Source organism: Macrotis lagotis, chromosome 5 (genome assembly GCF_037893015.1).
Source record: "Macrotis lagotis isolate mMagLag1 chromosome 5, bilby.v1.9.chrom.fasta, whole genome shotgun sequence".
Classification (NCBI taxonomy): domain Eukaryota; kingdom Metazoa; phylum Chordata; class Mammalia; order Peramelemorphia; family Peramelidae; genus Macrotis; species Macrotis lagotis.
Genome location: NC_133662.1, coordinates 112,329,139 through 112,345,260, shown reverse-complemented (window position 1 = coordinate 112,345,260; position 16,122 = coordinate 112,329,139). Strand labels below are relative to the sequence as shown.

The window sequence follows — 16,122 nt, the reverse complement described above, 5'->3', positions numbered from 1 at the left end:
ACTCGCTGTTCTACCTGCCAAGTTTAACTTATCTTTTTAAGTCTTAGATCTTCTGCCCTCTGGGAGATTGCCTGTGCTTATTCCCTTTCTTTCAATTTTCCCTTCTCCTACTTTCTGTATTCTTTCAGAGGCTTGCAAATTAGCCTATCTCTTATCTAGTCTTTAAAAGCCTTCTTCTGACTTTGTCATTCTTTTGAATTACTGTCCTATAGCTCTTCTACTTACATTATTGTAATCATTTATGCTTCTGTTAAAAAAACAGCACTTTTCTTATTGCATGGTTTCTGGCTCTACCACTCTACTCTCCAAGGTCTCCTGACTTTGCTACTAATGTTAAAATATGAACTCTTTCCCTTCCTTTACTATCACTGAACTTTGGGAGAATGTCATCTCATAGTCTTTAGTCCTTTTCTCTATCCTTATTCTTCTTGAATTTTCTGTAATTCTTTATACCTTCTCCTGAATTCTTTTTCATTCTTGACTTTTGTGACATTGCTTTCTTCATATCATAAAATAAGTCATAGTAATAGCAATAATAATTGAAATTTATATTTTTATATTTTTTATTGAGTTCACATCAAATTCAAGAGGTAACTCTTGAATTGTTTTATTTATTTATAGATAAGTCTGCTCATGGTTGTTACCCATATGGAAAATACTGCTGTTGAATCTGTGTCTGTCCTTACTTCAGGTCTGGCACTCCACATGCCTTCCTCCCCCTCCCCATGCCTTTTGCATCCTACAAATTTGGGGTTTTTTTTCTTGGATTCCTTTACTGTATTATCATTTATCTTCTGACCATTAAACATGGATATGTTTCAAGATTCTGTGGTTTCTCTTTTTTAATGTTTTTCCTTGTCAGTCACATAAGATACTATGGATTCAGTTATTGCTAAATTAATTACTTTCATGTCTATATATGCATATAGACATGAAATTAATTAAACATATATTACATATATTAATTACATATATAATTAATTAAATATCTGTCTATCTATATCTATATCTATCTACATATATATATATATATATGTAATTCTCTATCTCTTAATCTTTATTTCTATTTTGTCAACTTTTAATTCAGCATCCCCACTCTGCTGGTCCTTTGGAATATGAAATTAAAAAAAAAGGTCAAAATGGAATTAATTTTCCCACCTCCTAATCTACCTCTTGTTCAACTTTCCCAAACTCTTATGATGAAATAGATACTCTAGTCACCCACGTATTTTTTAAATTAAAGATTTCATTTATTTTGAGTTTTATTATTTTTCCCCCATATTACTTCCCTCCCCCTCCCCCCTACAGAAAGCAATTTGCCAGTCTTTACATTGTTTCCATGTTGTACATTGGTCCAAATTGAGTGTAATGAGAGAGAAAGCATATTCTTAAGGAAGAAACAAAAAGTATAAGAGAGTACGAGATCAGACAATAAGATATCAGTTTTTTTTCTAAATTAAAGGGAATAGTCCTTGAACTTTGTTCAAACTCCATGGTTCTTTTTCTGAATACAGATGTTATTCTCCATTGCAGACAGCCCCACTGTCCCTGATTGTTGCACTGATGAAATGAATGTGTCCATCAAGGTTGATCATCACCCCCATGTTGCTATCTATCTATCTATCTATCTATCTATCTATCTATTCAATATATGTATATATTGAATATATATATATATATATATATATTGAAGGACATTTACTTGATTTCCAATTCTTTGCCGCCACAAACAGGACTGCATGAATACTTTTGTACAGGTGATGTTTTTTACCCTTTTTCCATCATTTCTTCAGGGTATAGACCCAGTAGTGGTATTGCTGGATCAAAGGGTATACACATTTTTGTTGCCCTTTGGGCGTAGTTCCAAATTTCTCTCCAGAAAGGTTGGATGACTTCACAGTTCTACCAACAATGTAATAGTGTCTCAGATTTCACACAACCCTTCCAACAACAATCGTTATCCTTTCTGGTCATATTGGCCTAGATCTTCTCACCAGACATACTTGGTGGGCCTCCAATAGTTCAGTCAATCATTCAGTCAAGAAGCATCTATTAAGCATGTTCTATCAGACACTGTGCTAAGTGTAGAATAGTTGAAGTGCAAACTATATCATAGTGCCTTTGGATGTGAAACAAATGTTGCAGCCAGCAAGGGAATACCATGGAAGGAAGGAAAGAAGGAATTATTTTCTTTTTTTTAAAGTATATTTTTTGAACCTTTATTTACTTTTCCTATTTTATTTTTGATTCTGTTTTCTTTTGCAACATGGCTAATAATGGAAATATGTCTTTTAGAAGGATGATGATTATGATGTTTTCCTTCCTTCTTTTTTTGGAATTATGAAGATTTTATTTATTTTGAGTTTCACAATTTTCCCCCAATCTTACTTCTCTCCCCCACACTCCTCACAGAAGGCAATTTGCTAGTCTTTACATTGTTTCCATGGTATACATTGATCCAAACTGAATGTGATGAGAAGGAAGAAACATAAAAGTATAAGAGATAGTAAGATCAGACAATAAGATATCATTTTTTTTTTTCTAAATTAAAGGTAATGGTCCTTGATCTTTGTTCAAACTCCACAGTTCTTTTTCTGGATACAGATGGTATTCTCCATTGCAGACAGCCCCAAATTGTCCATGAGTGGAATGAGTGACTCCATCAAGGCTGATCATTGCCCTCATGTTGCTGTTAGGATGTACAATGTTTTTCTGGTTCTCCTCATCTCACTCAGCATCAGTTCATGCAAATCCCTCCAGGCTTCCCTGAATTCTCATCCCTCCTTGCTTTCTAAAAGAACAATAGTGTTTCATGACATACATATACCACAGTTTGTTAAGCCATTCCCCAACTGAAGGACATTTACTTGATTTCTAATTCATTGCCACCACAAACAGGGTTGCTATGAATGTTTTTGTACAAGTGATGTTTTTACCCTTTTTCTTCATCTCTTCAGTGTATAGACCCAGTAGTGGTATTGCTGTGTCAAAGGGTATGCATATTTTTGTTGCCCTTTGGGCATAGTTCCAGATTTCTCTCCAGTAAGGTTGGATGAGTTCACAGCTCCACCAACAGTGTACTAGTGTCCCAGATTTCTCACAACCCTTTCAACAATGATCATTGTCCTTTCTGGTCATATTGGTCAGTCTGAGAGGTGTGAGGTGGTACCTCAGAGAAGCTTTAATTTGCATTTCTCTAATAAGTAATGATTTAGAGCAATTTTTCATATGACTGGATTGCTTTGATCTCATCTATAAATTGCCTTTGTATTTCCTTTGATCATTTGTCAACTGGGCAATGGCTTTTTTTAAATGACTCAGTTCCCTGTGTATTTTAGAAATGAGTCCTTTGTCAGAAACATTAGTTGTAAAGATTATTTCCCAGTTTACTACATGTCAGAAAAATTAGTTGTAAAGATTATTTCCCAGTTTACTACATTTCTTTTGATCTTGGTTACAGTGGTTTTATCTGTGTAAAAGCTTTTTAATTTAATGTAATTGAAATCATCTAGTTTGTTTTTAGTGATGTTTTCCATCTGTTCCTTAGTTATAAATTGCTTCCTTTTCCACAGATCTGACAGGTAAACTAGTCCTTGATCTTCTAAATTGCTTATAGTATTGCTTTTTATGTCTAAATCCTGTATCCATTTGGATCTTGCTCTCATGTAAAATATATTTTTATTTGTCAGATTTTATCCTTAGCAACTTCTCTTGAATTCATCCCTTTCTACTTACATGATTAGTACCGTAGGCCGTCATTATTTCATGCCTAGATTATTAAAAAATGGTTTTCTTGATTCTATTCACCACTCTTCCTTTTATCTCCCTTATACATTCTTGAAACAGCTGCTAAAATAACCTTCCTGAAACCTAGATCTGAATATGTCACTTTCCTATTCAAAATCTTCTATGGTATCAAGAGATTATGTGAAATAGCAATTAATTAAGGGTGGTGCATTAGAACACCAGCCCTGGAGGACCTGAGTTCAAATTTGGCTTTAGACACTTAATATTTACTTAGCTGTGGAACCTTAGGCCAGTCACTTAAACCCATGCCTTGCAAAAACAAAAAAAAATGAGCAATTAGGCCAGTGTTAAGTTGTAGTGTGCAAGTAGAGCATAAAATGTTAAGAAGACTGAAGAGGCAAGGAGTCAGGTTGTGAAGACTTTTAAAAGTTAAACATAAGATTTTATATTTGATCCCATAGGTAATTGAGTACCACTGGAGTCTTCTGAATAAAGGGCTAGGTCATGTCAAAATTAGTGCATTAGGAATATCACTTTGTAAACATTAAGAATGTTTTTGATGGGGCTGGCTAGGTGGCGCAGTGGATAGTGCACTGGCCTTGGAGTCAGGAGTACCTGGGTTCAAATGCGACCTCAGACACTTAACAATTACCTAGCCGTGTAGCCTTGGGCAAGCCACTTAACCCCGTTGCCGTGAAAAATCTAAAAAAAATGTCTTTGTTGGTATGGAGTAGGGAAAGGCTTAAGATGGAAACCAACTGGAAGGTAAATAGAATAATCCTGTTATGATGTGATGCCTGTTTAATTAGCATTTGATTTTGAATGGAGAGATATGAGAGATGTTGTGAAGACAGGACAAGACTGTGCAGCAAATTGTATGGGAGGCATACATGCTAATTAAATAGCTTGAGTATATTACTGAGATTATGCATTTAAGTGACTGGGAAGATGGTGGTGTCTTCAACAGCAATAGGGAATCTTAGAAGTAGAGAGGGTTTTTTTTTTTGAAAAGTAATGACTTCTGTTTTTGAATGGTTTGAATTTGTGATGCCCATGTGACATCAACTTAGAGTGTCCAAGAGGCACTTGATGATTCTAGACTAGAAATCAGGAAAGAGATTAGGGCTGAATAAACATATAAGAATCATTCCATAATTAGATCTTTAGAATTTGATCTTTGTTTAAATAGGTACTCTAAAATTGTCCCTGCTTATTGAATTGATGGAATGACAAGTCCATTAAGGTTGATCATCCTCCCTGTGTTGCTGTTAGGGTGTACAGTGTTCTTTTGGTTCTACTCATCTCACTTAGCATCAGTTCATGCAAGTCTTTCCAGGCTTTTCTGAATTCCCACCCCTCTTGGTTTCTAATAGAATAGTGCTCCATAACATACATATATTGCAATTTGTTCAGCCTGCAGTTAGTTCTTTGAGTCAAAGTACATACATTCTCTTTCTTGCATCATTACAAATTGCTTCCTAAAAATATCATTTCAACCAATTGGTTTGTTTTCTGGAACTCAGAATTCCATCTCCAGTTTCTTTACTTTCATAGAATTAATCAATAAACATTTATTAAGAACCTACTAAGTGCTAAACTCTTATGGATACAAATAGGGGCAAAAAACAGCCCCATTCTCCAGGTTCTCATATTGTAATGGGGGTTACAATTAACAAACATACATATATATATATATATATATATATATATATATATATTAAACTATATACATGATAAATAAGAAATTACTAACTTAGAGGAGACGCTAAGAGGAGTTGGTCTGGAATATACCCCCTTCTCACTGAAATTCTTATTTTCTTTCAAGTCCAGAAATTATCTTCTGTAAAAAGCTTTCTTTATTTCCTCATTCCTACAATTGTTCATATTTTCTGCCTTATAGCATTACTCATTTGTGTACTTGTTTTCTGTTCACTAGAATGTGAGTTCCTTGAAGGTAGGAACTACTATATTTTTGTCTGTGACTACCTGGTCCTAACTCGGTATGAGTTTTGCTGTTACTTGACCTGGGGACATCAGTTTTGTGAACCTAGTTTGTAGGTCTTTTTGCTTAGAAATTTGTTTTCTTAAGCAAGCTGTGTATGGGGGTTACATATAGTAGATGCATAAAAATGGTTGTTGAATTGAAATAGGGGAAAAAACCCAGGCTAGATCAGATATTTTCTCATCATGTTTTTAGGAGTTAAGTCATTAAGATTATGCTTGAGCACTTTATGTAGTTTAACTGATTAAATAGCCCAGTAGCCTAGTGTGATTATTTTTGAGTGTAATGAAGGGTATAAGAATAGAATTCAGTGTTGGTGATGTTATTTCTCTGAACATACTAATTATTTAAGGAATTGGAAATTGTTTTTCCCCTTTTTTCAGCATTCTTGAAATAAAAATGAAATTATTAAAAATATCACCAAGCTTAACTATTTTTTTATGAACAAATTAGTGTAATTTTTTTCTTCTTTTTCTTCTTTATATATACTTTGCTGGATATAATAATAGTGTATGAAAAGCTAAAGTACTATCAACTGTTTTTTGTGTCCTAATTGAGTTCTGTCTTTTACTTATGGTTGTTTTAGTTTATTATCATAATGTAGCAGTTAAATGGCACAGTATTCATTTAGTTTTGTACATATTGTAGCTTTGGAAATATTATTTTAGAATTTTTAAACTAAAACATTAAAAGATATTTTTTAACCTGATACGGAGGATATTGTTCAATTCAGTTGAAGTTTAGTAGATTTATTTCTATTAATAGTAGATTTTTTTGGGGTGCTAACTAGAAATATGTCTATGCATTAATATATAGAGGAGGGGTGGCTAGGTGGTGCAGTGAATAGAGCACTGACCCTGGAGTCAAGAGGACTCGAGTTCAAATGTGCCCTCAGATGCTTACAAATTACTTAACTATATGGCCTTAGGCAAGTCACTTAACCCCATTGCCAGCAAAACCCCCCAAAATGGTTTAAAGGAAAGGAATTATTAAGGACATGTATAATCAGAAATAAAGGACCAACTTCTGAGGCTACTGGGTGATACAGTAGATAGAGCACTAGCCCTGGAGTCAGGAGGACTTGAGTTCAAATATTGCCTCAGACACTTAATCATTTAGCTGTCTGACCTTGGGCAAGTCACTTAATGCCATTGCTTTGCAAAAAATATGTAGACAAAATTTTTCTTTTGAATAGATAGGAATAGATCTCAGTGATACTATGCATTTTCTCTTTACCCATCATCAACACTTATTAGCCAATGGGGGGCAGGGTGTGTGTGTGTGTGTGTGTGTGTGTGTGTGTGTGTGTGTGTGTGTGTGTGTGTGTGTACACGTGCACGTGTGTATCCCCTACTAGGTTTGCAGTATAACTGAAATTATATTCCTTCTACAAATAATTTTTCATATTCTTTGTATATGAATGTACAACTTTAAATCTACTATTTTGAAATTTAATTTTAAAGATCACTTGAGCATTCTGTCTTAAGTTCTTTTCCAATCATTTTGCAATTATACCTTAGGTAATATTAAACATTTCCTTATTCAAAGAAACATAACTTATTTTGAGGTTAGATCTGTTTATTTTATTTAAAATTTTGGTTAAAAATGTTGCATTTTATACTTTAAAAATTAAAGGAATTTTCTGAAAATGGTCCAAAAAGACATAGGTATTAATTATAGCTGCCCATATGCATGAGTGGAGGAAGCTAGGTGGTTCTGTGAATAGAGCTCCTGGTCTAGAGTCAGAAAGACCTGGTTCAAATTCAGCTTCTGGATTTTAATTAGCTGTATGACCCTGACAAGTCATTTAACCTCTGTTTACCTTAATCCATTGGAGAAGAAAATGGCATATGCCTCTGTTATCTTTACCAAGAAAACTGCATGGATTGGATGGTCTACTAGGTCATGAAGAGACAGAGATGGCTGAACGACTGGACAAAAACAACATATGTATCAGTAGATTGAAAAAATGTTTATTCAACCCTGTTTTGGCTCAGAATTGGTGCTTAGCACTGGAGGAAAAAAATATGAAAAGAAAGCTCAAGAAGCTTTGCATTTTAAAAATAGGAGACTGCATAGGCGTGATAGTCATAAGGATGTTTTGGACTGGGAAGTCATGGAAATGTTTAGTAGACCTAATCAATTTTTCCAGAACTTTTCCAGAAATGATAGTATTGGTTTTAATTTTTCCCCTCCCAAGCTTAAGGTAAAAAGGCGAACTAGTGCTGTAGATAAAGATAATTTTAGGATTGTTTCATGGCATGAACTTGACCAGAGAGCAGCAACTCATTTGTCTGGATGAATTGAGTATGGAGAGCTCTTAAATCTCATTTAAGAGTCCTAGGGACAAGAAAAGTATATTTTCCATATTTGTTAAGCATGAGGTATTTCTCCCGCCACCCCGAAAATATAATATATTACTTTTTATTCTGAATTTAACAAAAAAGCAAATTGGCATTTCCATTTACAAAGCAGAACATTACAGAGGCTTGTTTATGAAATGGTATAATTTGCTTTTGTCTTTAAATATGCAATAAATTCAGTAGAGTGTCTTTCAAAGCCATATGACCTTATTTTCTGGGTATTAAAAAAAAGTCAGTGATCCTCTTTTCTTTTTGAAAGTAACTTTGTTGCTAATTCCATTCTCTTTCCCACCTTTCTCCCAAAATATCTGAAAAAGAAAAAAAACATAGTAACAAATATCTCTATCTAAATACACTTGTTTGAGAAAATGATTATCACATTGGTTATATATGAAATATATGTCTTAATCTGCATCTTGGGTCTACTACCTTCTGTGAATAAGTGACTAGCATATTTAATCACCACTTCTCTGGAACTGTGATCAGAGTTCTTAAACCTTTGAAAGTTGTTTGTCATTATAGTTTTGTTTTTGTTATACAAATTGTTCTTTAGTTCTTGTTACTTTTATTCTGCATCAATCCATATAATGTTCCTAGATTTCTCTGAAGTCATCTCTTTCACTGTTCTGTTGTAATATTTTATTAGATTTTTTGTACTATAATTTATTTAACCATTTTCTAATTTTTGGATATCATTTATTTTCCAATTCTTTATTATAACAAAAAGAGCTCTACCATAAATATTTGTATTCATGTGTTGTTTTTCACTTTCTTTGATTAGTTTGGGGAGGCCCCAGTTATATTATTAAGACAAAGAGTATGACATACTGTTTAGTGACTTTTGAGCATGGTTCCAGTTTGGACCAGTTCATAGTTCCATCAATAAAACATATGCCTGAGGTAGAATCTTAGAGTTTTAGTTTGCATTTTGGAACATTTTTTATGATTGTTGATAGCTTGCATTTCTTCTTTTGAGAATTGCCAGTTTTCATACCCTTTGATTGTTTATCTATTAATGAATATCTCTTGTTCTTAGCTTGCTTGGAAAAACTTGGTAAGATATTTTCCCATTTATTAGTTACCTTTTTAATTTTGACTGCATTAGTTTTGTTTGTATATAACTCCAATAAAAAATTTTATTCATAAAAAAACCTATTTGTGTGTGTGTGTGTGTGTGTGTGTTAGTGTGTGAGAGAGAGTGAGAGAGAGACAGACAGACAGAGACAGAGAGACAGAGAGACAGATGGAAGGAAGAGAAAGAAAGCTTAACTAATTTAAAGGAGACTGAGGGAAGTAGAATTGTGTAGAGAATCTAGCTGTACTTAAGAGCAAAACAGCACTAATGGGGGAAGGAAATATGAATATAAAAACCCTTATTCTTGGATAATTCTATTTTATTAATTTTCTGAATTAGGTTCCCAAAACATCAGGATTATAGATTACTAGAGTTAGAAGTGACTTGAGGTATAATTTAGATCAAACTATATCTAAACAAGAACCTTCCTTGCACTCCCCCAAACTGGAATTGAAGACTTTCAGAAATGAGTAACTGAATAAATCTAAAGTATGTTTTTTCTTGAATGAAAATCGTTCTGAATCTTTATCCTTGGACTCTCATTTTGCCTTCTGGGTCAAAATAATACTAATTTAATCCCTATTCTACTTGATACCAGATACCTGAAGACAACTATCAGGTTTCTGCAATTCTTTTCTTGTATCTTTAGTTCTTTCTTAATTTTGAGTTTTTATCTTGATTATCTTCAGTACGTACTCTGCTTTTCAAGTACCCTTTTTAGACTAAAGTCCCCAAATCTGAATACTGTATTTCTTTTAATGCAGCCTTAAGTTGCATTCCCTTTTTTGGATACCATGTCCTACTGCTAACTTAGTCTGAGCCTATAATTTACTAAAACTCTTTAGTATTTTACATGGAACTGTTACCTCAAGTGTAAAGTGAGGATAACTACCTGCCTCTTCCAGGATTATTTAGGGGATCAAATGAGATATTTGTAAAGTGATTAACACAGTGCTTGACATATAATAGGTACTACGTTAAGTGTATAATGTGTGTAATGTAAACTATAATGTTTACATTTACCCTTGAAGTTTCAACATATTAGAACTGACCTACAGTTTTAGCCTATGAAAGGTAACTGGAAGGACCCAGAGAAATATTTTCTCTAGACCAATACTTTAATTTAAAAAAAAATTAAGGCTTAAAACTACAATGAGATGGTAGAAGAATTGATATTTAACAGTTTTCTGACTCTGATTCTCTAATTTTTTTTACTGCAGTATCATACTGTATCCTAAGTTTGTAGTTTTTGTGCGTTTAATTGTCCTTTTCCACTCCATCATCCACAAATTTGATAAACAGGCTATGTGTCTTTGCATAGTCTTTGACAAAAATATGGACCTGAGCAGGAGCAAATGTCTTACAGCTAGTTTTGAACACACTTATCTCTACTTTCATCCAACTTATAGTTAGTTATATTTTCTACAAGTGTATTTTGAGAGAACTTTCAAAATTCTTGCTAAAATACAAATTTGTTCTTTTTTGTCAAAATTCTTACCTTCTCTCTGGTATATAGTTCAATAAAAAGTACAGGCTGTTGATTGGATAGGGTAGCCTTCAAGAAGTTACCATCAAATAAATTTAGGTGCCCTAGAGAAAGACTGAGGAAACATGAGTGTTTACTGCATGTTCTTTAGGCTTCTGTTAAGGGATCATGACTGTATGAGTGTCCTTGCCAGGAAGTGTTACTACAGAAATGGACTGTGCAAAATTTGCAGTATGTTTAACTTCTATTTGGAAATGATAAAAGCTTATTTGCATTTGTGTGATATCATGTTGAACAAATATTTGTAAGATTGGAAATGTCAAAGTCCACTAAAGTGTTAAATATTGAGTATGAGTCCACTAAAGAATAAAATTTAATTTTGCCAAGAGTTGGGGAAAAATTGAACATAATATTCTATCATAAGCTATATTGCCTATTTCATAGTAGAGTCAGAACTAAAGAGGAAAAAAAGAACATTTTAAGAGTGTCATCTAGGGAGGCTAGGTGGCACAGTGAATAAAGTACCTGCCCTGGGGTCAGGAGTACCTGGGTTCAAATCTGGTCTCAAACACTTAATAATTACCTAGCTGTGTGGCCTTGGGCAAGCCACTTAACTCCATTTGCCTTGCAAAAACCTTAAAAGTGTCATCTGTAACTTCGGAATTTGTTAAGAACCTCATCATCTCTCCTGACCTATGTTGGTCTCATTGCTTTCAGTCTTTCACCTCTTGTAGCTGTCTTTCACATAATAGATTTCTAATTATAATATCTTAACATATTAGACCTTTGCTCAAAAATTTTCAGTGGTTCTCTACTGTCTTTTAGATAAATTAAAAACTCATTATTCCAACCTTTGACAACCTGGCTTCCAGTCCATAAGGCAGTCACATTATTAACTACTATATCCCAGGCACTATGCTTAGCCCTGGGAGTATAAAGAAATGTAAAAATTTGTCCCTCTTCCCAGGGAGCTCCTAATCCAAAGGACACAACTATGTCCAGCCAAATATAAACAGGATACATTGGAGATAATCTCAGAGGAAAGTTCCTAAGATTAAGGAAGACTTGGAAAAGCTTTTTGTAGAAGGTGAGGCTTGAAATGAGATTTGAAAGAAGCCAAGAGACAGAGAAGAGGAAAGGAGACAGTTCCAAATATGGGGGACAGCTAACCAGGAAGAAAACACAGAGTCAGGAGATAGACTGTTTTGTGCAAGTAATAGCCAGGAATCCTGGATCGTTGGGTGGAAGAGTATCTTCCTTTTTTATTTTATTTTATTTTATTTTTTTATTTAAGGCAATGGGGTTAAGTGACTTGCCCAAGATCACACAGCTAGGAAATTATTAAGTGTCTGAGGCCGATTTGAACTCAGGTCCTCCTGATTTCAGGGCCGGTGCTCTGTCAACTGCACCACCTAGCTGCCCCAAAGAGTATCTTTCAAGAATCACTTCATATGATTCCCTTTTATATACTTACAGTTTTTGGAGCTCTACATGCTGTTTCCTGTCTCCCTGTTTTAGTACACTGAAAAATATACCTGCATTAGACTCTTTGCTCACTATTATACTTTATAATTTCTATCTTCCTTCACAGTTCACTTCTTCTGTGCGAAGTCTTCTTTGCTTTCTTCAGTTTTAGTGTCCTCTTTGTCTTGAAATTACCTCATCTTTACTTTTCTGTGCATTTTATCCCCCATTTTCTTCTTGAAGGGATTGTTTTTATTTCTATATAACCTTAGAACCTGACACCATCTATTAGTACATAGTTACTTTTTAAATGTTTGTCAGATTGAGGGGAATTTATTACATGTATGTATATGTCTTGTGTGCTTCATAGAAAATTTTATTGTTATTCACTTGTTTCAGTTGTGTTCAACTCTTTGTCACATTATTTGGGGTTTTTTTGGTAAAGATACTGGAGTGGTTTGGCCATTTCTTTCTCCAGCTCATTTATAGAGGAGGAAACTGAGGCAAACAGTTTTAAGAGACTTGCCCAGAGTCACATAGCCAGTAAATGTCTGAAGTCAAATTTGAACTCAAGTCTTCCTGACTCTAGGTCTGGTGCTCTATCCTCTGCTGCCTTTATTTATTTTATTAGGACCATGTAAATCTTTTCAAATAAATCAATCTCAAAAATTTTAATTTCTCTTTGTTCCCTTTTTTGTGTTTCCTAGTATCTTGCTTCTGTGTTCTAACCACTCAAAATAACTCCCTTTCTCTTCTAGTTGAGAGATTTTTTTTAAGGGGGGGGAAAGGGGGAAATTAAATTAAAATGTCATTTGTGCAATATCAACAACCCAGAACAGATATTTTAGGAAGTTTACCTATGCACAAAAATATATCTGGTAAAGCACTAGAAATCAATAATTATTAAAGGAACAGCAACTGTTTTTTTTAATTTTGGAAACTAGATGGCCTATTCATTTTGTGTGATTAAGAATCAATCAGAATGTAAGCCTTATGCTTTTTTGTACCCATTATCTCCCTTTTTTCTTTCCTTTCATTTCTATGTTAATTATGGTACATAGCATGGGATATAGTTTAGGAATCAATTTGACAGAAAAACAGGGGTTAAACTTTAAAGTGTTCATATAATTATTTTTATTTTTTATTTTTAGGGTTTTTTTTTTGTTTGTTTTGCAAGACAAATGGGGTTAAATGGCTTGCCCAAGTCCACACAGCTAGGTAATTATTAAGTGTCTGAGATCAGATTTGAACCCAGGTACTCTTGACTCCAGGGCCGGTGCTTTATGCACTGCGCCACCTAGCCGCCCCTAAAGTGTTCATATAATTCTGGAAGCTGTGCTTTTGGGGAACATGGCATAGCTCCAGGTAGATGAATGTGACTAAAAATTTCGAATCTCTGTGTGCCTACATACAGGCAATAGTGCTGGGGCAGACTTGATTTATGTTAGTTTATACCAAGGAGTAAGTATCCCATGAGTTAAAATAAAGCTAAATGTTGCATTATAATAGAAAATGTTTTATAATAACTTTTTGTTACTTAGGTTCATTTAAAATATCTCACTGGATAGAAGTATTTGTCGAATGTTTTAACTTCTTCAAAGAGCAGCTTGTTTTCATCTCATCATAACCTTAAGAATTATCTTGTCTTGGGGTGGCTAGGTGGCGTAGTGGATAAAGCACCGGCCCTGGAGTCAGGAGTACCTGGGTTCAAATCTGGTCTCAGACACTTAATAATTACCTAGCTGTGTGGCCTTGGGCAAGCCACTTAACCCCGTTTGCCTTGCAAAAACCTAAAAAAAACCCCATAAATAAATAAAAAGAATTATCTTTTCTTGGTGTTCTGCACAAATTAAAATTCTTAGAAGATTTCATACTTGGAATTATTTTAGTTATACTACTTAGGATCTTTTTGGTTGCTTGATTTCCAAGGAATGGTTATGGTAGCTATGGTAGCTTTCCATTAGATAGAAGAAACTGAATTTTTCAGAAATACTGCATATAACAATGGACTCAAAAGATTCTTTTCTACTGAAAACAATTGATCTGTAAATTGAATTTATCTAATTATGTATTGCCAATATTATCATAGATTGCTTGGTTTACTTTCCAGCTCTTTCTAACTTTTCTTATTAATATCTTGTTACTTAATTTAGAGTAGTTATTTGTCCTCCAGAAAGTTCTGAGTATATTCCCTCCATTCTGGATGCATTTTTTTCTATGTAATACTAAATGGCATGATGTATAGATTTTTATTTTATTTTATTTTACTGAGCACAGTGAGATTGCTTTCTTAGGAATTTCAGAGAGAATAAGAAAATCAGGGGAAAATATTAGATTATTATTATTATTAATACCTCAAAAGGTAACTATTGACTCATAATTTTTAAACTTACTAAAATCTAAGAAAATAAAATGTGTTGAGAAATAACTCCTTTGGACTCCTCTCTATTACAATCAATATCAATGATTCCATAGGGATTATAAACTGTCTATTAAGTTTCAGACCTCTGTGCTGCAGATGGTAACATCACTTTCAGTCCTCCACCATTGTTTTTTCTTGTCTTTGTCCAAGCCCAATGACAGAGTTGTTTCAAATACACACAAAGTTCCAATTTATCTTTGTACTTCTGGACTATCTTCTCTTGGCCAACTTTTGGTGTAGTCTATCCATCTTATGACTGTCTAATCATTAAGTATAATCCATACAGCAAGATAGGCTGTATATGGAGCCAGGGACTATTTTCTCCTGCCTAACCTGAGATGGAGCCAATTTTTCTTATGACCACTTAATCAGCAAAGACCTTTCCTGCCTCACTTTATTGGTGATCATGATTATATATTGTTTTGCTTTTTCAAGCCTATGTGTCATATGTCAACCAGTGGAATTATTTTGTATTTGAGACAGCTGTTATTGAATGTCTAGATGCCAACCTATATAAAAAGTAGTATCTTGGAAGGAGAAGACATCTCAGATTGAGAGAAAGATCTGGGGTCCACTTCATTAGAGGGGACCATGGAGCCTTTAAAAAAAGTTTCATTGACTTAGAGCTCTGCTTCAGTATCTTAGTGTAAAAATATGTTAAGAGAAGAGATGATCTTGTGCAAATGGTACTTTCTAGAAGACAGCATCTTCATAATCATAGTTATATAAGTGGAATACCAAGTAGAAGTTAGAAAGGGACAAATTTTGACTTGATGTAAGAATAATCTTACAAAAAAACCAGAGCCATTCAGAATCAAAAAGGACTTCTCAGGATTTGTGAATTATTCCTTTCTAGAGGGCTTTAGACCAGGCTAGATGATCACTTGTTATCTAATTATAAACAAGGATTCAGGTACAAGTTGAATTACCTTCTGAGGCACTACTTCTGAGATTCTGTGAAGGAGATATTTATTCAAAAAGATGTTCAACACTTTTCATGGAAGTAGTTTTAGGCAAGGTCTAAATGGAAAGGGAAATTTCCTCTACATAGGAATTTCCTATTGATCTATTCCTAGTAAGGTTCATGACTATTCAAAAGACATCACTGGTACAGTAGAGAAAATTTAGTCTAAGTGGTAAGATGAAAGGCAATATTTTGCTCAACTCACCCAACAATCTAGAAAATGAGATAGACCTAATTCTGTTTCATTTTTCCAAGTCCAGGACAGCTTAGGAAAACCAATGGAGAGATCTGTGAACACTGGAGCAGGACCTGACCTGTAGTGTGGTACAGGGGCATTGGAGACAGCATCAGTGGTGATGGGAACATTCTAGCACCAGGGATGTTAAGGGCATTGAGACTGAACAGCAGAACTACAAGCACCAGGGCAGAAAGTGATGTTAACAGACCCCTGAACTGGGGATGATAACAAGAAGCAGTACCTGCTGTCAGGTATCTTTTCCATTACCCAGTTTCAAGTCAAACTTCTAGGGTATAGAGGAATTAGCAAGATAGGCTGTATATGGAGCCAGGGACTATGTTGGACAACCATCCCTCTGAAG

At 34.3% G+C, this 16,122-nt stretch overlaps 1 protein-coding gene and 1 long non-coding RNA gene across 18 annotated transcripts in view; one reads left to right on the top strand and one right to left on the bottom strand.

The window, feature by feature from the left end:
- Window positions 1-16,122, top strand: part of CDK19 (cyclin dependent kinase 19) — a 192,409-nt gene that overhangs the window by 99,837 nt on the left and 76,450 nt on the right. The window lies entirely within an intron of this gene.
- The window catches only part of LOC141487809 (uncharacterized), a 210,948-nt gene that overhangs the window by 179,935 nt on the left and 14,891 nt on the right, over window positions 1-16,122 (bottom strand). The window lies entirely within an intron of this gene.